We start from the raw sequence: 25,109 nt of genomic DNA, 5'->3' as shown, positions 1-25,109 counted from the left end.
CCTAGCTTAATGGTCCAGATGGACTAAAGTGATACACAAATACAGTGAGAGAATGATGGTAGGTAATACTAATCACAAGGACAATTAGTGTTAATACAGCAAAGAGATTGCCACAGCTAGAGCTGTCAGCAAAGGCGTCAAGCAGGGCACGAGAAGACTAAGATTTAAAAGCAATGTGAGATCCTGAGGAAAGAAAAAAAGAGATCTGCATATCTGGACTGGGGATATGATAGGAAAATGATGGTTGAATAATGGATGGAGCAGAGTCCAACTGTGGGTGGCCTGGAATGCCAGGCAGAAAATCATGGACCCGATATGTTGGGAAACAGGACGTCTTTACACACTCAAGTGGCGCCACAAAATAGTGCCACAAGGAAGATCACTGGACACAGAATGTAGAATAAATTGGGTGAGATGGGTGGAAAGGGGGAGTGGAGGAGAGGAATTACTGTAACAGCCCAATCAGAAGGGTGTTACAGGGTTCAAGGCATGACGTGATAAGTGCCAGCACATGGCTGTGGATGATGGCAAAGTCTGAGGAAGAACATTCTAGTAATGAAGAATGTTAAATAAACATTGGTATGGATTATAGTCAGGAGCTTGCCATCTTTACTGAATAAACTTACAGATAGGCTTCCCTACAAAGAGGATAGTAGGCTGCTGGTTTCTCAGAGATTTTGTCAGCCCTATGGTGCTCTGATCCTCAGCAAAAGAGAATCACAGAGGAATTAGGTTATTTCTTTTCTTGATCTTTATTCTGCCGTTCCTTGCTGAGCTGCTGGAGTGCTGGAGCAGATCACATACTTTCTCTGTGCCTCAGTTTTAGTATCTATAAAATATAAATTGGTTTGTTACCCATTTCACAGCAATGCTGCAGGGCTTGTGAAATATTGGACCCTAGGAAATATTGGGCACTTGGGAAAAAACACTTGTGATAAATAGGAGACAGAAACCACCTAAAATTAGACAGAGACTTTCACCTTTGAGAGCTGTATATTTCTTATCCTGCAGGTACCCAGACTCCATCATGGACAAATATATTCACAGACACAAACTCTGAAGAGCACAGAATATTAAAGTCCACAAATCTTCTAAAGTTCCAGGATCTCAATGATGAGTTATGAATGTGAAAGCTTAAAAAATAATCTCTGTAAGTAAAGTGATTTTTCTATGCATTTAATACTCTGAAAAGAAATATGTGAAACGAATGTTAAGACAAAATGAAGGATATTCATGAGGAGTTGTTAGCAGGTGAAAAGAAGTAAATCATTCTCTTATAAGCAACACCACTGAGCATCAGTTACCATCTCCTGGTATCAAGCCCATCACTCTCAACCAAGGAGAGGACCACTGTGAGATACTCAAAGCCACACATGAAATACCTTATTCATGGTCTGAATAAACTAATGGCAAAATAGGATAAAATATTGGGGAGCAGCTAGTTCAACCCCTTCACTTTAAATAGGCGAAGAAACTGATGCTCAGATGGTCAGGTGGCAAGCACACGATCACGTGGCTAATTTGTAAGAGTTGGGATTTGGACTCTTGGTCCAGGGACACAGTCTTCACTTTTTGTGGATCAGAATTGGTCTTGGTACCATATAAAGAGTAATCACGATGTATGATGCCTGAGATAATGTGATATTATTTCTCTTCCTGGGGTTCCAATCTTGCCAGAAGACCAAAATTCAACCATAGCAGCAAAGGAAGTCTGAGTAAGAAAAAGACTTAGAACATTCAGATTAAAGGTCTCCTTTGAAGGGGCCTGAGTTGTCTCCACTACTCATCCTCATTACATACATATAGTCTTAAAGGTCAACAGGAAGGAAGGGGAGGAGTTACATTATAACTTGGACCATAGATAAAATATCTGCTTGCGAAGAGATAAAAATACTTAAGGGGTGAGTTTCTATTTTTGATTTATTGGGAAATATGAAGGGTTGCTACTGAGAAAGCAGAAATAAAGACAAAAAAGTGAGCTGAAGGGAGTGAACCCAACCTCAATACTTTGGAGAACAAAATAATGTGACAAAGAGGAGGAGAAAAACTACATCCTGGGATCCACATTTCAGACACGAGGACCTTTCCAAATAAGGCGAATCAGGATCTTCTAAAGAAATAAGCAGCAGGCTTTCCAAGTACAGGATATTCTTGAAATGAGATGAGGTGTGCCCACTGTCTGGTAGTGATTGCTAAGCCTTAGAAAAGGAGTTTAAAATTGTTCATGTGTCCATTTGATAGAAAAATAACGTAGAAGTACAACAATGTATAGCATCTGATAGAGAACGTGCTTATACTTCTGGAACCCACCAATCTCTACCAATTTTGCTTATTCACATGAACCAAAAAATAAGGAAAAAGTATATAGGGAAAGACAGAATCTATATCTAGTGATTTTTATTCCATGGGGAGAAGGATAAAAACATAGAGACATATGTACTATTTGCAAATTTTCTTCAAATTGAGTCTCCTGGCTTAGGAAAAGAAAACATTTAGATGATGTTGAGTAACTACTTGTTTTCTTATAAATATATCACTCAGTACACGAAAATGGGCAAAAGGGCAGAGGTATTTATTGTATGATAAGAAAGAAGAAAACATGGCATAGTTGAAGGAACACTGGAATAGAAATTAAACATTTGAATTTAAGTCATTCATTTCTTTCTCTGTAAAGACGAGATAATTATACTTTTTCAACTTTTCTCAAGAGTTTTGGGAAGCTCAAATGCAAATATGAAAGCAATTTTGCAATGTATAAAGTATTAAACAAATGCAACTTGATATAATTATTTGTAGATGACATGATCAGAAAAGTATCAACCTGAAATTTCAGAAAGAGAGAATTTACTCAGATAAATTGATGAAGCTGGGAATACTCAAAAGCTGCAGATATATATGCAAAGCATTAATTCAAGAGAAAAGTATAAACACCAGGGTAATTTTAACAGTCTCAGATGATTATGGTATTCTAATGTAAAGAGAATGCTATAGGAAAGGAAGCTTGAAATTTTTACGAGAGTACACAAACCTGGTGTGTTAATGAGATTTGAAATAGAGCAATGAACATTGTGTTTACCAAAAGCATATCTGTTAGAAGAGGTTAGAGCATAAACAGTATAATAGAGCAAGACTTATGCAGTTGAATTCCATAAACTTCTATGAATTACCAGAATAAACCAGAGAAGAGACCATTTAGGTGAGAAATAAAAGAGAGAGTAGAACAGAAGGGGAGGACACTTTTGCTATAGGATGATAACCTGTCCTTGGTAGCCTTAACAATTCCAGTTTATGTCTGTTTTCCAAGTGTAATTGCAAAAAGAGCATCTTCCACGTTCAGAAGTGTACTGGTTTGAATAAAAGCATGTGTTGCTCCTAGTAGAAGGTAAATATAAACTGCAAACTTAGATTACATTTATAAATGACTGCATGCCAATTAAAAAAAGAGAGAGAGACTTGTATTTGGCCACACATATAACACTGTGTTCAAACCTGGTTCCTATATATTAAAAACAAGACTATATATTAAAAACTAGAGTAACCTAAGACAGTAAAGGGCTCCAAATTATAACATAAGAGAATCAACTTAAGAACTAAAACAAGAGAAGACTTAAGTCTGGCATGATCTTGTCTTCATTCTTTTCATAGGTGTCTCATGAAATGATGATTCAGCTTCATTTTTAATATTATAATAGGAAGATGCAGGATTAATGGGTAGAATTTATGCAAAGGCGGATTTCAATGGAGTGTAAGCAAGCTCTTTCTAATAGTTAGAACTGTTCTTAAAAGGAATGAATTGCTTCGTAGCTAATGAACATCCTGTCCCTTGTTGAGTTTACTCAGAGGCTGGATATTTGCCAGTCATAGATGACACCCAGAAGGAAATCTTGCTTTCCTGGGAGTCTGGACTCTAGTACTCTTAAGACTTTACGTATCCATAGCTTAAGCCTTCAGCAAATGAATAGTGTGCCTCTTCTTTGAGCTCTCTGTAGCTCAGTAAAGGCACATGGCCAATATCCCCTGAGAGCTATACATTTATAAATAAGTAATATGTATTGTTTATAAATGTATAAGTAAATAACATTTATTAAGCACCCATTTTATGCCAGAACTTTTCACAGGTAGTACCAACATTTAATCCTCATAATAACACACGAGAAAGTCACTGTTATTCCTTCCTAACAGAGAAAGCAAATGAGGTTCAGAAAGCTTTCGATGCACCCAGAGTTACCCAGTTAAAAACTGGTGTCATTGGGATCCTAATAAATATCCTGTGAAACCAATGTATTTAACCATAATCTATTCAAACTGATTTTTATTTTGTGCTCCTAATGTCCTGGCAGTGTACCCTCCTGGAAGGAGTGCTGAATTGCTCTATTGTTTTACCTCTTTCTGTATTTTCCAGGAAATCAGTACAGCAGAGCTCTTTGCTGCAGAAAATTAAATACCAGATGATACCAGAGGAATGTGCTGTAGAGTGTCTCTCTCTCCCCCTCTGTGTCTCTGACCTCTTTTGGTGATACACCTCCCTTGTCTCTCTTACAGCTAAAATTAAACCAGTGGAAAATGTTTGCCTCAAACTACATGCCCTCTTAATGAAACACAACTGTGCTTAAAGGTCAATAGATTAACAAGAGAACACAGATAGATACTGTTCCTTATCTGGTAGGCAGAAATGGTGCCAGCGTTGGCATTTGGAGAATAGGGAAGTAGGAGTTTGGGGGGATAATATCGACAGAACAGACATATTAGGTGAGATGAGAGGAAAGTGACGAAATAGTCAAAGTAAAGGAAATGTTTGAAAGTCACGTTCAGACTAATAGCAATTCTGGGACCAGCAATTATATGGTTAAGAAATCATTTGTCCTAGAATCCCTGCAAAATAATAAATAATATCAAACATCATAGGTGTGCAGAATTTAATGCTTTACAGGACACGTTCACTTGTATTACCTCACTGGATTGGCATGATATTTGTGGGAAATAAGCATAATTGTCCCCCATTTTTACAAAAAAGAACTGGGCTCCAGAGACACAAATGACTTAGCAACGTCGACAAAGTGGGAATAGTCTAGTGATACTGCTTTTCCACTACATTCCTCTTATTCCACAAATACATTATTTGCTCCTTTGCAAATAATTTTGTCTGCCTGATATAAAGTTGCATGTAAACACAGAGTGTTGACTCTTTGTAGAAACTGAACCAAAGGGTGTTCCTAAAAGGACTTAGGTGATATCTCTATTTTTAATACCATATATATTTGCTTTTGAATTGATGTTTCTTTTTGCTGTGTTTGATTATTCTGAATAAATACTTCCATTTTGTGGTTCCAGATTAAAATCTTATGGATTCCACAATGAAAAAAAAAAATTGAAAGAAGATGGAGGATTATCTTCTGTCCAGGCTCTTGACCCATTCATTCCAAGGTGATCTATCTATAGCCTGCCAAATCAATCTTCACTGGTTTTGATTTTTGCCATTGAACTAGGTCATCTGAAGTATTCCACATTAAGGATCAATGAATCCTTGTCAAGATCAGCTTTAGGGAGCAAAAAGATAGCTGGACTATTTTTATAGCCAAGAAATAATTTGTCTTCCTGCAGTACGATTTATGAGTTGAACCATATGACTTCCAGCAAATTTTTTCAAGATTTTCTTCTATCTCTGAAACGTCTTGTAAATACCAACATTAACAACCAATATAAACGGGAGAAAGTCAACAGTAATTTCTATCTATTCCTTCGCAAAGGGAAAAAATGGAGTCACTGGCCTGTATATTGACTAAGAGGCACGGCATCAAGGACTTCGAGAGGGCTCAGTGTCTTTTCAAAAAGAGATGAATGGAATCAAATTAGAATGGTTTTTGGTGTGTTGTGATTTTTCTGAGTTTATTCTGTCATGTACAGCACCTTCTCGTGATCTTCACATGGAATCGTCTAAGAATTAGCAGCACTTACCAAGCCAACTTACATTGTTAGTACTGCAGTATTAAAAGTATTAATATGCTTTATAAGAGCTTCCAGGGGACACCAGGGATGGGGATGAGAGATGTCCCTTTATCTTGGCGTAATCCTGTAATGGCCTTTCCACATGCATGAATGTTTTACAAGCAAACACAAAACATTCATTCTTATGTTGTATTGATTCAGAGATTATGAAGGAAACTGCAAATTGCCCACCAAAATATAGTCTCCGCTTTTTCCATAAATCAGCCCATGACTGCATTGCTACACTCTGCTTCCCAGCCTCCCTTGCAGTTAGATGTGGGCATGAGATATACTTCTCCTCACAAATATACTATGAGGGGAAATGATGTTTGCCATTTCCAGGTCTGAATTTTAAAACACTGGGTGTGACTTTTCTACGCTCTCTGTCTCCTACCGGCTGGCTGGAACTCAGGGCACAGCAGAATCTTGGACTTGACCTCACATGCATGGAGCATGGCCAGCCGATGGCAGATCTGCCCATCTGGGCTAAACTGGTCACATTTCATTGGAAAGCAAACTAGTTTTTATTCTTTTAAAACCACTGAATTTGGGCTCACTCTTGGTACTGCAGCACAGGCTTGACCATAATTAAAACAGAAGGTGGTTGAAAGCTCATCAGCCGTCTCTTAACATCTTCACACAGGAAAAGTGACCAGATTACATAACAGTGAAGATTAGGCACAGCAGTAATATCTCTATTGTCAGAATTCAAACCAAATTCAATCTTCAAAGCTAGTATATACAGAGGCACCTTGATTTTTGGCAGAATTGTGTTTCTTTCCTTTCTGTCCATAAGAACTATGTCCATGTTACGACACAGACCTGACAGTTTGTCGTAGCCTCCATTTCTCAGTATGTAATGGCCAACTCTTCTTAGGCTACATGCTAAATTTTGCCAGATGCTAGAAACAGCACGGTGACCCAATCTTCAATGCAGACATTAACTAAATTGAAGGTGATGGCATAGAACATTATTTCCTAACGAGGTTTCCTTAAAATGAATATGTGCCACGTATTTTTTCGCAGAAGCAGAGGAATGTCCTTGAGTTACAAAAGTGCTGAGGTAATGTTGCTTAGGAATAAGACCTGACAAATCACTTTCTGTATTCTAAATTGCATCAGAAAAATTAATTCAACAAACAATCTTCAGCTACCTACTATATGTTGGGTACTGTGCTAGAGAAACATGGATGAAAATAAAACACAAAACCTGTCTTAAAGGGTGACATAATATATTATAATTTATCCATTGCCAAGTTACACGTCAATCACTGTTTCCAAACTGACATCAACACCTGATCCTTGTCTACCCCGTTCTACATTTTGTTTTCCATAGTACTTCTACCTTTTAACATATAATTTACCTCTCATACTTATTGTTTTGTCTCCTTCCACCTTGACTACCACCACTAAAATTTAACCCCCAGAAGGACAGAACTCTTTGTTTTGTTCACTGAGGAATCTCAAGAATTAAAACAGTGCCTGGCACATGGTAGGCACTCAGTATTTGTGCAATGAATGTCACCTAAAGAGATGACAGATACAAACCATCCATGTCACATGGTATAGACATAGGGCTTACGGGGATGGGGAGGAGTTAAAAAGCTGAGAAGCAGTAGAGTGCAAGCGATCATCTGAACTCTATGACCCCGCCACTTAAAACAGTCATAAATGGTCTTTATTTACATCCTTGGCTAACATTCTAGTAGAGAGGGTCCCCCATCCCATTTATGTAGCAATGGTTGGAGAAGTAGCCATGTTAGAAAGTGGTGCCTTTTGAACCTGTGATTGGTATCCTATTTCTTGGTAAACTTAATTCAAACCTGCTGAGCCAATCCTCAGCCAAACTACCCAAAGTGGGGAGCAGATGAACCTCCAGAGCATCCCAATTTTCCTCTCACTAATGAGTATACAAATGAATAATAAAGAATGAATTCGGTCTCTTTAATCTGCTGATACTTGGGCAATGGTTTTTAGTCTGCTATAGCGTCTGAGCAAAACAAGGAAAGAGTTAAGAAATATTAACTATATCTTGTCTGTTTTCTGGCCCCACAGTAAATAAAGATCAGCTTCTATTTCTATTATCATGGACCATGACTGTTTTTTTTTGGGGGGGGGGGATGAGGAGTCCCATTTCACTACCGATACATTGAGTGCCCCACACTTAATGCTTGCCTTAGAGAACTAGCAAAACATGGATTCTGATAGTGATGCTTCTTTTTATTTCATTTTATAAATTTTGGTGATCTGCCAATATAACAAGAAAGGTAGCAGGGACTCATCAGGTGGAATCATATAGTATTTTATCTTTTGTGACTGGCTTGTTTCACTTAGCACAATGTCCTCAAGGTTTATCCATGTCATAGCATACGTCAGGATTTCCTTCCTTTTTAAGGCTGAATAACATTCCATTGTGTGTACATACCATGTTTTCCTTATCCATTCATTCATCTATGGACACTTGAGCTGCTCCCACATTTTAGTTATTGTGAATAATGTGCTATGAACATAAGGCATATAAATATCTCTTCAAGTCCTTTCTTTCAATTCTTTTTAGTATATACCCGGGAGTGAAATTGCCAGATGATGTTGTAAGTCTAACCCTGAAATTTTTGCATGAGAGAAGTCTTTATAGGGTCTTCTGATATAGGCAGAAGCCCTGATTTATTTGGCTTCTACTATAAGCAGATACTGTGGAAACTATTAGAGATTCACACGTAATATTTTTTAAACGCATCAAAGAGAGGAAGACATCTTACCAATATGCTAATATTAGAACACAGCTAATAGAACAAGTCCTTTCCCGGGCTTATTTTCCTCTACCAAGGTCACCATATTTACATAGCCCAGTTTTTAAAACATTATGAAATATGACCTCCTCTAAGCCATTTTAACTACCTATGCTACTTCCTACATTTTCTCACCCTTCAACTTGTATTAGTTACAACGTTTCTACAATTTCAGGGTATAAAATGTTCATATTCACTTACTTAAGCATTTAGTTCCCACAGTTGTTAGCATTAATGGAACATTTAAATGGATTCACTGCTCACCACAACTCCATTTACCTTGACTTTGAAATCCATATTTTGCTTGACTGAAGGCTGTCCTCTGGTAGTTTTTACAAGAATGTTTATGGAAACAATATTTCTTGATTTCTTGTATGTTTGAAAATATTTCTCCTTGGTTTTGATTATTGCACAGTGGTATAGCTGGACATAAAATATGATGATGTTTCTCTCCATTAAAACTTTGTAGATATTGCTGCACAGTTGCTAGCATTGGATGTGATTCCGGAGAAGTTTGAATCCAGACTTACTGTTTTTCCTTCTTAAATATCAGACTCTATTTTTTCTTCCTTTGCCACAGGCTCACAGGAGTGTTCTGATCTGGTTACATCTGATAACTTTTCTCAGGAAAACTTGTGGTTGATCAGCCAGCATCAGTTTTTCCTGTGACATGTTCTGCTCTCAATTGTTAGAATATCTCCCATCATTCCAGGAAAACTTTCTTTGAATGTATTGGTGGAAATTTTGTGTTTTTTACTGGATATTAGTTTTACATCTGCTGACACTTCAGAGTTTTTCACATTTTCCCACTAATTCTCTGAAACTTTTTTTCTACTTAATTTTGCTCATTTTTTTTATCAAATGTCTGCTATCCCTGATGGTGTTTTTGGCTGGGTCTATAATGTTAACTGCTTCCAAAATATACTTTGTTTCTAAGGTGGTTTCATTTTTCTCTTCCATTTTTGTTTTGGTGCTGGTTGAATTGTTCATGATTTTTGTATTATATTTTGAATAGAAAATGCAGGAATAGTGTTCAAAATTTAGGCAGCATAATTTCTATACCCCAGTACCCTAATTTTAGTCCCCCTCCCTGAAAACAACAAACGTTCTTTTGTATCTTCCCAGACGAGAAATAAAAATATTTACTATTTTCCCTTTTGGAACACCCTATGCAGAGTATTCTACATTTTGATTTTTTTTTATATTTCAAATATATCTTGGAGATCTTTCCCATTAATATACAGTTTCTTTACTGTTCTTCCCTTTTTCCTTTTTTTCCTTCTTTTTTTGTTCTTTTCTTCCTTCTATAAGTTATGTAACATTCTTTCGTATATAATTTATTCAGGCTCTTATGGGCAGATATTAAAGTTACTTTTATTCTTTAGCTATTATAAACAATGCTGTACTGAATAACTTGGTAGGTATGTTGTTTCACACATGTGCACGTATATTTGTTTGTTACATTCTTAAACGTGTAGTTGCTGAACTAAAAGGTGTTTGCTTTAGTAATTTATATAAATATCGCCAGGTTGTGATCAGTAATAGCTGTCCTAATTCACACTCCCACTAGTAACATACCAGTTTTCTCACACCCATGCTAACACTGTGTGTTATGAAACATTTGCTCTTTGCCACTCTGATAGGTAAAAGATGGTTTTTATTGTTGTGTTTATTTGCATTTCTCTTATTGTGAGTTGAGTACCTAGTCACACATTTAAGAGCCATTTGTATTTCCTTTTCCTTAAGCTCTTTTTTATATCCGTAACCCATTCTTATTGGATTATTAGGTTCTAATTTTCCACATAGATTATAGAAGTTATAAACAGCAAATAGTTTTTTGTTCATCTTTTAATTTGACCAATGGTCATTTTTTTCTTAGACATACTTTTTATACAGAATAATCTCTCAATCTTTATATGATTAATGAAATTTATATTTTCCTTAGAAGTTTTTGCCATTCCATTATTATAATTTATTGCTATACAGTTATCTTTTTTCAAACAGAAGTTATCCAATAATAATAATTCAATAATTTATTCAATTTATGCATCTTTTCTCCACTGATTTGAGATCATGACCATGTGCACTGAACTGTTTCTGGACTGCTATTTCTGTTCCACTGATCTGTCCACTCATTTGTGTGTGTGTGTGTGCCATTATCACACTGTTTTGATTTATCTAACTGTATGATATGTTTTTCTTTTATTCAGAATTGTCTCTGCTTATTTATTTTTTCCATATAAACTCAAGACTCAGGTTGTCTAAATTCCCCAAAATTATCTTGGTATTTTATTGCTATTGTGTTAATACATTTCCTTAAAGAACATTGATACTTATATTATATTGACTCCTTCTATTCAAAAGCATTATGAGGTTCTTTTTGCTTAAGCCCTTGCATCACTCAGGAGTATGTTAAAGTTTTCTTTATAGAGATTGTTCACTTTTCTCAAATTTATTCCTAGGTATAGAAATCTCTGTCCAATCATTTGATGATCATTAAGGTAACTCAAAAGAGACTTTAGTAGCTACACCCAACAGAGAATTCAGACTTTATAGATGATGTCTCACCAAATAGAGAATATCAATAGAGAATTTATATTCCAATAATGATGTAAAAGAGGAATAAAAAAAAATGACACATAGTAAACAAATAGAAAAATGGCAGATACAAATAATACCTTATCAAAAATTAAATATGAGTGAATTAAATACTCCAATGTAAAAGCAAAGACTAGCAGAATAGATTAAAAATATGATCCAACTACATGCCATTTACATTTCCATAATTTAGATTCAAATATACAAAAAAAATTGAAAGTAAATGGATGGAAAAAAAATGTGTCATGCAAACAGTAAACAAAAACTATCTGGAGTGGCTATATGAATATCCTATAACAAACATTAAGACAAAGTTGAACTAGAAACAAAGAAGGACATTTTATAATAATAAATTTTAAATTTTTATTAAAATTAAGATTATTAAAATTTTATAATAATAAAAATGTCAATATATCAAGAAATTTAACAATCATAAACATTTACTTACTTAACAATAGAAATAGAGCCTCAAAATATATGAAGTAAAAATTTACCAGATTGAAGAGAGAAATAAACAATTCAACAATATTATTTGAAGGCTTCAATGGATCGTTTTTAATAATAGACAGAACAACTAGATAGAACAACACTATAAACCAACTAGATCTAATAGACATCTATTGAACACTCCACCTAAAATTAGGATAATACATATTATTTTTCAGTGCACATGTAACATTCTCCAGGCTAGACTATAGGTTAGGCTATAAAATAAGACTTAATAAATGTAAAAGGAATGAAATCATACAACAAGTACTCTTCAATCAAAATGTCATGAAATTGGAAATTAATAACAGAAAAAATTTGGGAAATCAGAAATATGTGGAAATTAAACACTACACTTCTAAATAATCAACTGGTCCAAGAAGGAATCACAAGGGCAATTAGAAAACACTTTGAGATGAATAAAAATGAAGACACAACAAACCAAAATGTATGAGATGTAGCTGAAGCACTGCTTCAAGGTAAATTTGGCAAGTATACTAGATCCAATTAAAGCAAAAGGAAGGAAATAATAAATATAATGAGAGAAATAAATTACAAAGGAAAGAGAAGAGGGAGAAAAATCAATGAAAGCAAAAGTTTGTTCTTTGAAAGCTCAAACAACAAAATTGAAAACTTTTAGATAGATTGACCAAAGAGAGAGAGAGAGAGAGCATATTCAAATTACAAAGATCAGGACTGAAATAGGGGACATTACTACCAACCATAAAAAATTAGCAAGGATTGTAAGATAAAACTATGAATTATTGTATGCCAACAAACTAGATAACCTAGATGAAATAGACAAATTCTTAGAAAGATACAAACTACTGAAATCAACTCAAGAATAAATTAAAAATCTGAATAGAATCACATCAAAGTAAAGAGATTGAGTTGAATTGGTAATCAAAAATATCTCTCTCTCTCTCTCACACACATGCACAAAATCCTAGGACCACATGGTTTCACTGGCGAATTGTACCAAATACTTAATGAAGAATTAACATAAAATTTTCACACACACAAAAGAAACTCTTCCCAAAAAACAGAATAAAAAGGAACATTTCCCAACTTGTTCTATGAAGCCAATATTACCGTGATCCCAAAACCAAAGATATCACAAGAAAATGCTGACCAATATACCTTATGAACACAGGCATAGAAATCCTCAACAAAATACTAAGAAATTGAATCCACAAACCATGACCAAATGAAATTTATCCCAGGAATGCAAAATTGGTTCCACATATTAAAAGTAACCAACATAATGCACAATATTAATAGTACAAAGGAAAAAAACTACATGATTAATAAAATGGCAATAATCCCCAAATTATTTCAATTCAATATTTATCAAAATCCCAGCTTCCCTTTTTGTAGAAATAACTAAGCTGATCCTAAAATTGATACGGAAATGCAGGGAACTCTGAATTCCAGTGAGAACAATCCTGAAAAGAACAACAAAGTTGGAAAAATCACATTGATTTCAAAACTTACCACAATTCAACTTAAGTAATCAAGATAATATTGCACTGGCATATAGGTCAATGGAATAGAATAGAGAATATTGGGGGGGGGGACCTTTATATTTATGGTCAATTGATTTTTCACATGGGTTTCAAACCAATTCAGTGTGTGGGGGGGAACAGTCTTTTCAACAAATGTTGCTGGGAATAATGGATATCAAATGCAAAATTATAAAGTTAAACCCCTACCTCACTCTATACATACAAATTAACTCAAAATGGATCAAAGACCTAAATGTATAATATATAACTAAATTATATAGCTAGAAGTTTGTGATTCTGAGAAGAAAATACAGGCTTAACTTTTTGTGACCTCAGATTAAGCAATGATTTCTTACATGTAATACCAAAAGCAAAAGAAACAAAAGAAAAATTTGATAAATTAAACTTCATAGAAGTTAAAAACTTTATGTACCAGAAGAAACCATCAACAAGTGATAAGACAACTCATAAAATTGGAGAAAATATTTGCAAATGATAGATCTGATAAATGTATAGTATCTAATAATACAATGAATTCTTACAACTCACAATAAAAAGACAAATAACACCATTTTTAAAGTGGGCAAAGGATTTGAATAGATATTTCTCCAAAGAAGATACCTAAAATGTACACATAAAACATCTCGTCAAGCCACTGGAAAGTGCCAACAACCATTTATGAGAGAATGAGTGAAAATAATAAATAATATCAATAAGCATGTGAAAAGAGGGAAACACAAATCCAAAACCATAATGAGATACTGCTTACAACTACAGGATGGCTAAAATTAAAAGGATGAATAATAACAAGTATTGATGAGATACAAAGAAATTGGAATTGTCATTCATTGCTGGTGGGAAAGTTAAATGGCATAGCTGCTGTCAAAAAGTTTGACATTTACTCAAAAAGTTAAACAGAGTTATCATAAGACCAAGAAAATCACACCTAGATACATTCAAAAAAGAATTGAAAAGATCCCATACACCGCAACTAAGACCCAGCACAGCCAAATAAATAAATAAATAAATAAATATTAACAAAACAACAAAAAAAGATGGTTCCACCTATTCAAGGTGTTATATTTGAAAAAAGAAAAAAAAAAAGAATTGAAAACATGTCCATGCAAAAAAGTGTACTCAAATGTTGATAGCATCATTATTCATAACAGCAAAATATTAGGGAAAAAACAATGTTCATTTACTGATGAATGGATAAACAGAATATTACTTGGCCATAAAAATGAGTAAAGAATTGATACATGCTACAACATAGATGAACTTTGAAAACATTACTCTAAGTGAAATAATCCAGACACAAAGCTATATATTATATGGTTCCCTTTATATAAAATATCTAGACTAGGCAAACCCATAGAGATAGAAACGAGATTAGAGATTGGGGAGAGTGGGGAGTGACTGCTAACAGGTATGGCTTCTTTTTGACAACAAAAATATTCTAGAATTAGATAATGGTAATGATAGCACAATTTTGTGAACATACTAGAACCCAGTGAATCGAACACTTTAAAAGGGTGATTTTATAGTATATGAATTATACAGTAATAGAAAAAAAAAAATAAGGGTGTGCTGCCTATTAGAACAATCACAAATTCTGCCATCTCTGCCCAAGGTCTTCAGCAACAGCCATCCTGTGATGGCATTTTCTCTTCTCTTATATCGGACAACAATTCACTATGTTTAGCTGTTCTTCTTCAAATGTTTTAGATCAGAATTTTAGGCATTCCTTAATTTCATTGAATATATAGCTTCCATTTTTGTTGCTCACTCTTTTTGTCATTCAACCAATTTTTGAGGAAAAATAGAAGATAATGTATGATTTTTTTCTCTCACATTCTACCAAATGTCTGAATTCTTTTTTTTTCCTAATATTCTAAGGCATCAGTTCTCAATTTTTTTTTGGTCTCTGAACTCCTTTTTTGCTCTTAAAAATTATTAAAGACCCCAAAGAGCTTTTGTTTATATGTCATATGTTATACACACCACAGCAGAAATTAAAAACAGAGTATTTAAAAATTTAGTAATTTGTTTAAAATAGCTCTAATACATTGCCTGCCAATATATTTTTATAAAAACAACTGTATTTTTAAAAACAAAAGCTTGTGAGAAAAGTGGCATTGGTTTACATTTCTACAAATACCTTAAGGATCTTGCATATAGAAGACAGCTAGATTCTCATATCTACTTCTGCATTCCATCTGTTGTAATATCAAACATCTCATCAAGCCACTGGAAAATGCCAACAACTATTTATGAGAGAATGAGTGAAAATAATAAATAATATCAGTTTTATTATGAAAATAGTTTTGACATCATGGGCCCCCAAAATGGTATTGAGGGCACCCAGGAGTTCCCAGATCACATTTTGGGAACTGTCATTCTCAACTATGTTTATTATACTATATACTTCTTTTTAAGCCTACGAAATTTTATTCTCAAAATTCAAGGACTTTGTGTCCCCCCTCTTCTGATTCCCCATCTCATATTCTTCCTATCTTCTCGGATATATCACAAAAGCAGGAGAAATATCTCCCAAGAGTGAAATTCTCATTGTGTAATCAATCCTGCCTTCAGAAGACGTTTTGTCACCTATGCAAACCCTATGTTAGAAATAATCCTGGCATAACAGGAACCTGAGTTATCTCGGAGACTTCCCCAAGGGGAAGAGATATCCTTCCACACTGCTCGGCTTAAGCCCTCGTCAGCATCTGGGGTGATATGCCAGCCTCTGACACGTTCTCAAGCACATCTTCCTCTCTACTGTTTTGTGTCTGCTTCACCACTATTTGCTGCTCGCTACCCTGGAAGCTTCCACTCTGCAGAGGAACATGGAGAAGGAGAAAAAGCAAAACAGCTTCTTCCAAATGCATTACTTCTCTCTAGGCTCATTTTGCTTATTTCACCTCTTTCCAGGTAAAATGCATTTGATCTAAAATACTGCAGGTTTGAAAAAAATGAAATAAAATAAAATAAAATAAAATACTGCAGGTCTGCATGCCCTGATGACATTCTTTAAGAAAGCTACAAAGGATGGGAGAAGAGAGACCGCCATGTGCTGCCACCTGGCTATTTTCCCTTGGCTATGAGAATACAAGCTCAGAGGTAGTGGTGCTCTGTTTCAGCACCTGGAATGGCATCTTGCATATGGCAGGTTGGATGTTTGTTGAATGACTAAGTGAATGAATGACGGTCTCCCAGCACCAAAATCATGCCTATCCTTCCAATCAAATGCCATAGCTTTCTGGTTTTTCTCTCTCTCTCTTTCCCTGCATTAGTCCAATGTGCTCTTCTCCCTTGCTAGTTGTTACTAAAAACAACCTGATAATGATTCACATCAAATATAGATTTCTGTGCTGGAAAGAGGGTACTTTTATGAAGTTTCCTGGAGATAATTCTTGCACCCCAGGAAAATAAAATCTAATAAGGAGGATAACAGTCACTGCAAATGGCAAAGGTCATCGGGATAGGAAAGTTATTTCTTGTACATCATAAATCATGATAAAGAAAAAATATCTTGTCCACCTCTGGATAAAACTGTCACAGCTAAATCCTATGTCTGAGAAACCTGATAGAGTTTCCTTTTCAGTTTCATTTCCCTCCTAACTTTTGTGGGATGTATGTCAAGGGTTCTGCAGTGACATGTTTCTGCAAATAATATCTCTCCCCATTTTAATCATTTTAATTTTCCTATGAGGACATCCTTGCCAGACCAAGAGCCAGCGGAAAATCTTCTCTATATCAGGTCTGTTGTAAATAAATTATTTTTTAATAATTCAGAGATTTTTTTAATCTTGTCATGGAATATTTTAGGTGCCATATAGACCAAAGTCTACCAGGATTATCTTTTGGTCTATTTATTTACAAAAGAGACAAATTTATACGTAGCACACATGGGCATCCACATGCTTGGATTTGATAATTTTATGTTTACATTTGGAAGCACTGAAATGTAGTGGAAATAGTAAGGGGATCTTGAGTCAGAGGCCTGAGTTTCACCCTGGGTTTATGTCTTACCAGCTCTTCAAACTTAAGTAATTTACTCGGCGCCCCTGATTTGCAAATTCCTCTTCTGTAAAGTGTACGTAATAATAATAATAATGACATCTCACAGTAACATTGAGAGGTTTGAAAGAAATAAAGAGTGTGAACATGCCATGGAAACTATAAAGCATTCATGGGTGTGATTTGGTATTAGCCATCGGTGACCTTATCTCTGCTCTACCATTGGTGACGGATGGTGTTCATATACACAATGCACTCTGACATTCAGGCTTCAGTAAGAGGCAGAACTGTATTAGGATTCTTGTTCTGCCATTTATTTAGCTTCTCTAAGTTTTTGTTTCTTATCTAAAGCATGGAGAAAATAATATTGCATTCATAAGTTTTGGTAAGAAATAAATGAAATAATGCATGTAAAACGTGGAGATTGGCACATAATAATGACCAAGAGAAGTCGTATTACTACCTTAATTCCAAAAACACTGCCTGTATCTTCACCCACTCTCTCCTACTCACAAATAAAACACATCACAATAAAAATAGGAGTAGCAATTTTTTGATATACCATTGAATCCACCCTGATTTACTCCTTATCAGATCCGTTCCAAAGTTAGCACTTCATTCATTTAAAATATTACTTCCAATGCATCTTTTGATCAACACTTATACATGAATTTTACACTCTGTGAGCCATAAGTGATCCCTGAGTTATCTGTCTCTGACTAATGAAGGAGTTGTAGAATTATTGAAATATGCCTTACGTTTTATCTGTAGACTAAATAAATAAAAATAAAACTATCATTAAATGGGAGTTCACCACATATTTTAACACTTAACATGGTTTAACATTAAAATATGAAAAGACTTAGAAGCAATACCTTTCAGAAAGTTTCCAAATGACTGGAACCATAGCCAATTAATTCACATTATCAAAATCCTAATGCAGCTGTAGGCAGGGGGAAAACTTAATCAGTATTGCTTGATAATGGTTTGATAAACCGATGTGAGATGAGAACAAAATTAGGAACCTGAAAATCAGAGGCGATGGATTCTGACCTAGATATCTTTTCTGCTAAGCTTTATGCTTCTCTAAAATTTTGAATTCTTGATTGAAGCAGCTTCCACCTAAACTCTTCTTGCTTAGAATCATGATTATGTTGTCAAGGTGCTGCTTATAGATCAGTGGAAGATGTTTAGCTGAATACTCATTTAGATGATAGGAGATTATGGTACACATGAGAAAGGCAGAAGCCAGTCTGAAGATGCATAGATGATTCTAGAGTCAGCTATATATTACTACATCTGCACAAACACGTTTGTTTGAATGCACTTAGGAGTAAAAAGAGAAAAATCAAGAAAGGATTACAGGAGAATTTTGCCTATGTGCCTGAATAACTAGTTTGATTAAACTTTTTTTCAAATCAATTGTCTGCATTTCATTGAATGAGATTCAAAACAATCCCTTCCTCCCTCTCTCTCTGTCCCCATATCTGACATCCTATCTAAATTTGAAATTCTGAGATTTGTGGGACTGGACAAGTGATAAGATCAGTCCAAGAGAAGTTGGAGAAGAATATGTGAGAAAGAAAAAGAACAGATGGACAAAGCTGAGTCAAAAACTTGACTAAGTTATATGAACTAGCTCTTACTTACAGTGAATTTCTGATGCCTCATCCAGCTGTTGTTTTCAAGAGTCAAAAACTTTTGAATGATGGCCAGAATTAGATCTTATTGCAAACCAAAAGAACCAAACTCTATCCATCTCATTTTTTTTTTAATTTTGTCAAAAAACAGCAGATTGAAAATGTCAACAAAACATAACTTTCTTCCCATCAGCTCACTTGACACAGAGATGATCTCATTTAAGCATCACCACAACTTTGTGAAGTAGGGATTAATATTATCCCCATCTTACACATGAAGAAGCTAAAGAACAGAGAACAAAGTGCCTGCAGCTTCATATCTCATAAGCTTCAGGGATGAGATTTGAACCCAGAGAAGTTCCTGAGCACACTTGCATTCTTAGTCACTATATCTATACTTCTTCCAAAAAGAAAGTGCTCAACAGCAGGCTTCTTGGTAGATGTCTACATATTCATGTCACTATAATCGCCTGACGAAGGTTGGGAACTCTTTTTGGAATTATATGCATAGTGCTTTCGCAGATCCATTTCTATGTACCTACCTATCCATCTATAAAACATTCTCATTATTTTCTTGTTGCAAATAAGTGAAATTTCTCTTTTCTCCTCCTTTTTTTTCTTCCCTTTCTCAGTTTGGTTCACTTTCCTCCTTAACAAAGAGCCTAATGAAAAAATGTACGAGGGGTCAGGAGATAAGGGGGGAGAGAGGGATGATATGTGAGTTTGGGGCTCACATATACACACTACTATATATAAAATAGATAACTAATAAGAACCTGCTGTATAACACAGGGAACTCTATTCAATACTCTGTAATGGCCTGTAAGGGAAAAGAATCCAAAAAAATGAGTAGATGTATGTATATGTATAACTGATTCACTTTGCTGCACATCTGAAACTAACACAACATTGTAAATCAACTATCCTCCAATAAAAAAATGTAGGGAGGGGAAAGGTAATACAGCATAAAAGAAGTTGTGGGGTCAGCTCAAGGCAGGAAGCTGGAAGGTCAGCACTTGGCCTCTTGCCGCCACCACATGGGTGTGACTAGATGAGTATATTGAATGGAAATGTCTGGGAAATCACAATGTCATCGACTAATACTCTGTAATATCATGTGACTAAATGCCGATAGGTATAGAAAAGAGAAAATTTAGTCCAGAGCTTAGAGAAAGATTCATGTTAGAATTTCTCTATTATAAGTGGAAATTAAACGAACTGGATCTTACAAGAACGCAGGACATAAAATCTGAGAAGATGGAGGTGGGAGTTCTAAGCATAAAGAATATCATGAGTAAGGCACGGGGGCCTGAATGAGCATGAGATGCTCACACAACACAGGAGCAACCATGTACTAGACTATCCTCCGGGTTTTGTTGGAAGTGGAAGTGAAAGCTACATGTGGAAGATAAGTTATGAAAAACTGGTTAGACCTGAATTATTTAATGTCAAATATTCCAATACAAGCATTTTACACTTTATTTTGTAAGCATATCAATGCAAAGAATGATACTTTATGCAAATTGAATTAGTGTGCGAGAAAGGAGAGTGGAGAATCAGTTATAAAATATTTTTACATAGAAGACATGAGATAACAAAGATCTTGAATACAGTGGTGGCAGTGGGTATGGAGCAAGCAAGACAGATGAGAAATTTTGAAAGAATTTGCAGGACTTAGATGACATATGGGCAGTGAAGAAGTATAAGGATTCAAAAATAACTTCAAAAAGAATAGGCTGAATATCCAGTAAAAATATAATAGTGTCTTTTGTGGACCCTAGGAAAAAGGAAAAAGTTTTCAGTTTTGACAAGACAGGAAAAAATTCATGTGGAATTGACTAATGTACAGTTGGAAATCTAACAACATGCCTGAGAGAGAGGTCACCAACTGAGCTTCAACTTTGCGAGATAGCCTCATAAAGGTAAATATTATATTTGGATGAATGATAGGTCCTTCAAGAAGAGTAGAGAATTTTGCTTCTGACCATGATGGATTAATAGGGACCAGATTTATACTCCTAACTAAAACAACTAGAGAATATGAAACAAGAATTTTGAAACACTCAGCAGCGCACATTTCAAGACTATGATCCCTGAAAGAAAGGAAGCAAATGAGGTGAGCCCTATAATTGCCCTCACGTTTCTGTCTGCAGAAAGGCCAAATGGGCTATAATCTCTAGGGCAGGATATCAAAGAGGAAGGACACAGAGAGACTGCTCCAGGGACTGCAGAGAGAGCCCCTCAAGCACCTGTCTCAGTCCCAGTCTGTACATACAGGAGCAGAAACTACCAAAGGCTGGAGAAAAGTCTACTGGAAATCAGTGGGCTAAACAACTCCTAGAGATCAGACAAAACTGGGACTGGTTCATGTTCCCACCAGCCAACGTAGAAAGGCATGGAGCACTGGGTAAAATTTTTAGAAGTTAGTAGTGACCTTAGAATATTAGAATATTGGTCTCAGACTAAAGGCTGCTCTAGATTTCACACCACCTACCTTCCAGAAAATTTCAAATGAACCCTAAAACTATCTAATTGACTCCAAGCAAATGTGCACCAGGAAAAATCCAAAACAAACACACACCCAGCATTCCTCAACATGATATTCACAATATTTGGTATCCAATGAAAAATTATCATATCTAAGAAAAAGCAGGAAAATAGTGACCCATAACCAAAAAAAAAGAAAAGAAATCAGTAGAAACAAAGATGTAACACGAGCGATAAAATTAACAGACCAGGAATTTAAAACAATTTTTACATGTGAATATATATATTCATATTAAAGAAGGTAGAAAAAAAGCATGACCATGATAAGGTAAAAAAATGGAAAAGACTTGAAAAAGTAAATCTTTATGCATGTATACGGGTAGAAGGTACATAGAAATCTCCATACTTCTTCTGAATATTGCTGTGACCCTAAAATTGTTCTAAAAAATAGTCCATTAAAAACAAAAAAGTAAACAACAAGGTCCTACTATATAGCACAGGGAACTATATTCAATATCCTGTGACAAACCATAATGGAAAAGAATATGAAAAAGAAAATATACATATATATGTATAACTGAGTCACTTTGCTGTATGGAAGAAATTAACATTGTAAATCAACTACACTTCAAAAAAAAAAAAGAAAAGAAAAGTAAAAATAAAAATAAACCCAACACTTCCAGAGGTGAAAAATACAGTATTTGAAATAAAGACACAGGATGGAATTAACAGCAGATTAAATATTATAGAAGAAATGATTAGTAAACACTAAATACTGTATGATTTAATTAACATGAAATTCTATAACAGGTAAAACTCTAGACATAGAAAACATTGATATATATATATTTAAACTGTATTGTGCATAAATTATATCTCAATAAAGCAGAAAGAGATGGCCAAGGACTATGCCTTGAAGCATATCCAGTTAAAAGGACCTAGAGAAAGGGGACAATAACCCACCAAAGAATAAACAGGGATCCAAGATGCAGAAAGGGAAATGACACTTGAACCAAAGATGAGATAATATAGAATATTGGTTCTTAAGGAATATTTTAGAAAATTTTGGTTGCCAATAATACTGAAGGATATTTTTACATTGTGTGGGAGTAGAGGCAGGAATGCTACATATTTTTGCAAAGTCTGAGACAGTCCCATATAATGAAAAATTGTTTTGCATCAAACAAACTTTGGAATGACTTATGGACTCATGGTTTTAAAAAAAAAAGTCACAATTATTTCAGCCTAGGACCTGACTCATTTGCATGTTTTTAAATATATCAAATTTTCTAGAAATGCAACTACCATGTTGTTCTTTATTTTGCTTTATTTGAACCTTTATCAAACCTTGTACATCAGTTCATAAATTCATATTTTTAAGGGGAGTGCTGCTTGTGATACCTGAATTACATTTGTATTAATCTGCTTCTGTATCTATTGTGTTAATGGTGATTTTATATATCGATGCATATTATTTTATTAGAAATAACTAATTCTCACTGATATACAATTAAGGCATTATGTTGAATTATTAAAATTATGTGGGTAGTAAAGTTATATTGTCAATGCATTTCATCTCAGGATGATAGGCCAGCATTACAGGCATTTGTTTTAAAAGGAATTGAGGGTCTGATAGGGTTGAGAATGATTATTCTAGAAGAAGGGTTTGTTAGAAGAGTTGAATTTCAAAAAGGCATTAAGGAGAATAAGGACTTAGTAGATTGCCACAAGAAGTTTTGTTGATGGGAAATTAATAAAAAATTTGAAGAATGGGCAGGCAGTGAGAAATGGGGGCAGAGAACATACACAATATGCATTTGGAAGTTCAGGCCGTAAAAGAGAGGAACTAAACAGAATTGTTAGCGTATGCAACAGAATCAAATGAAGAATTGTCAAGTTGCATGGACTTGTGTATCCAAAGGGAAGGATATCCATGGAAAGTGAGGAAGCAGAGATGAGAAAAGCCAGAGAAAGTACCACAAAATCACGAGAACAAACTTTGTCCTAGAAGAAGGGAAGATGCTCTTCAGGTGAAGTTTTAGCACTGAGCTGATGAACAGAGCAGGCTGTGCATTTAGACATAGAAGATGGACCACTACCTGAGGTGATGTGATTTGAGGACTATTGCCTCTAAAATTCCTTAATTATTTTCAATGGTGCCTGATAGCCCACAATTACAAATGTGTTCCTCTGGCACGTGGATTCTTTCTCCTATTTAAAAAAGAAAAACACATGTATGGAGAGAAATAGCGTATTGAGCCTAAAAGATTTTACAAATTCATGTTTATAGGCGCTCTTCTGAGTTCAGATGTGAATTGCAATATGTAGTGGGGGGCGTATGGACCCAGGACTTCTGAAATGGAATGAGGGAAATCTGAGGGCTAAAAGGGACACAAGCTCTAAAACCAGCCCTCAGCGACCCTACCGTTTAGCGTAGGAAAGCCAGCAAGGGGCAGCTCTTCAGGCACTGGACAGGGCAGCTGGAGTACAAGGGCAGGGAGCTGGAAATGACTATTGAAATGAAAATGAGGTATCCCATATCTGATGATGTCCATGTTCTCATTAAGGTATAAAAGGAGATCACTTACCAGTTGCATAGAGGACTTGAAAAGAGAGACTGTCTGGAATGGCTCCTGGGCATCTCAAAAAAAGATGACTAGCACTGTCGGTGAGCAGATGTGACAGCTTCATTGTAATTGGAGTCCCTGACGTCGCAGATGGCCAGAGCTGCATGGGTCTCCATCTTCCTTGAGGTTTCCTCTATAAAGCAAAAGGAAAAGCAAATAGTAGGGGTGTGAAAGGTACAGTGAGCACAGCAGAAGTTTGGTAGGTCTTAGAAGTCAATCTTGAAGATCAGCATGCAGGTGAGAAAGGCACTGGGCGCTGCCAGAAAGAACACTGTGCTGGGCTTGGAAAGACAAAATGTAGCTCATGGCTACAACTAATAGCCTATTTGACCTTAGACAAGCCACCACTATGATCTCTTCTAGCAATAAAGGTTTATTACTGATCTGACCATGAAGTCTGTCCAGGAAAGGAAATCTAAATACAGAGAAAGGGGCTAATAATTCAGCTGAAACAGAAAGAGATAAGAGCCTGGAAGTTTCAGTGAGGACAGATGGAGAATTCACTTAGCAAGGGGGAAGAGGCGAGATGCCAGGCTGATTGCTCCTTCAGAGTGTCTCCCTGCCATTCTTTTGCCAAACAGGTTGGGGATGTGAAGAAGAGTGAATAGTTTGGGAGTTTAAATTCCTGCTCACCTTTCATCAGCTACATGACTCTGGGCAAGTTACTTATCTCTCTGGGCTTCACTTTCCTTGTCTATTAAATGGGGATGATAATAACACAACTATATACACACTCTGAGGTAGAACATGTCAGATATCGAAAAGGAGTAGTACTCCAAACATACTTGTTCCCTTTCCCTACTATTTTCAAAAAAAAATTTAGCTCAAAATTCATTTTTTCTAAATTCCTATAATGTCTTGTTTATGCTCCCAAATTTAGTCACTAAACAAAATGCTCCATTGTCTTCATTCTAAGAGTTATGTGTGTGTACGTATCTGTCTGTCTGTCAGTCCGTCTGCCTGTCTTATCTC

Source organism: Hippopotamus amphibius, chromosome 6, assembly GCF_030028045.1.
Source record: "Hippopotamus amphibius kiboko isolate mHipAmp2 chromosome 6, mHipAmp2.hap2, whole genome shotgun sequence".
Taxonomy (NCBI): domain Eukaryota; kingdom Metazoa; phylum Chordata; class Mammalia; order Artiodactyla; family Hippopotamidae; genus Hippopotamus; species Hippopotamus amphibius.
This window is presented reverse-complemented; position numbering follows the sequence as displayed.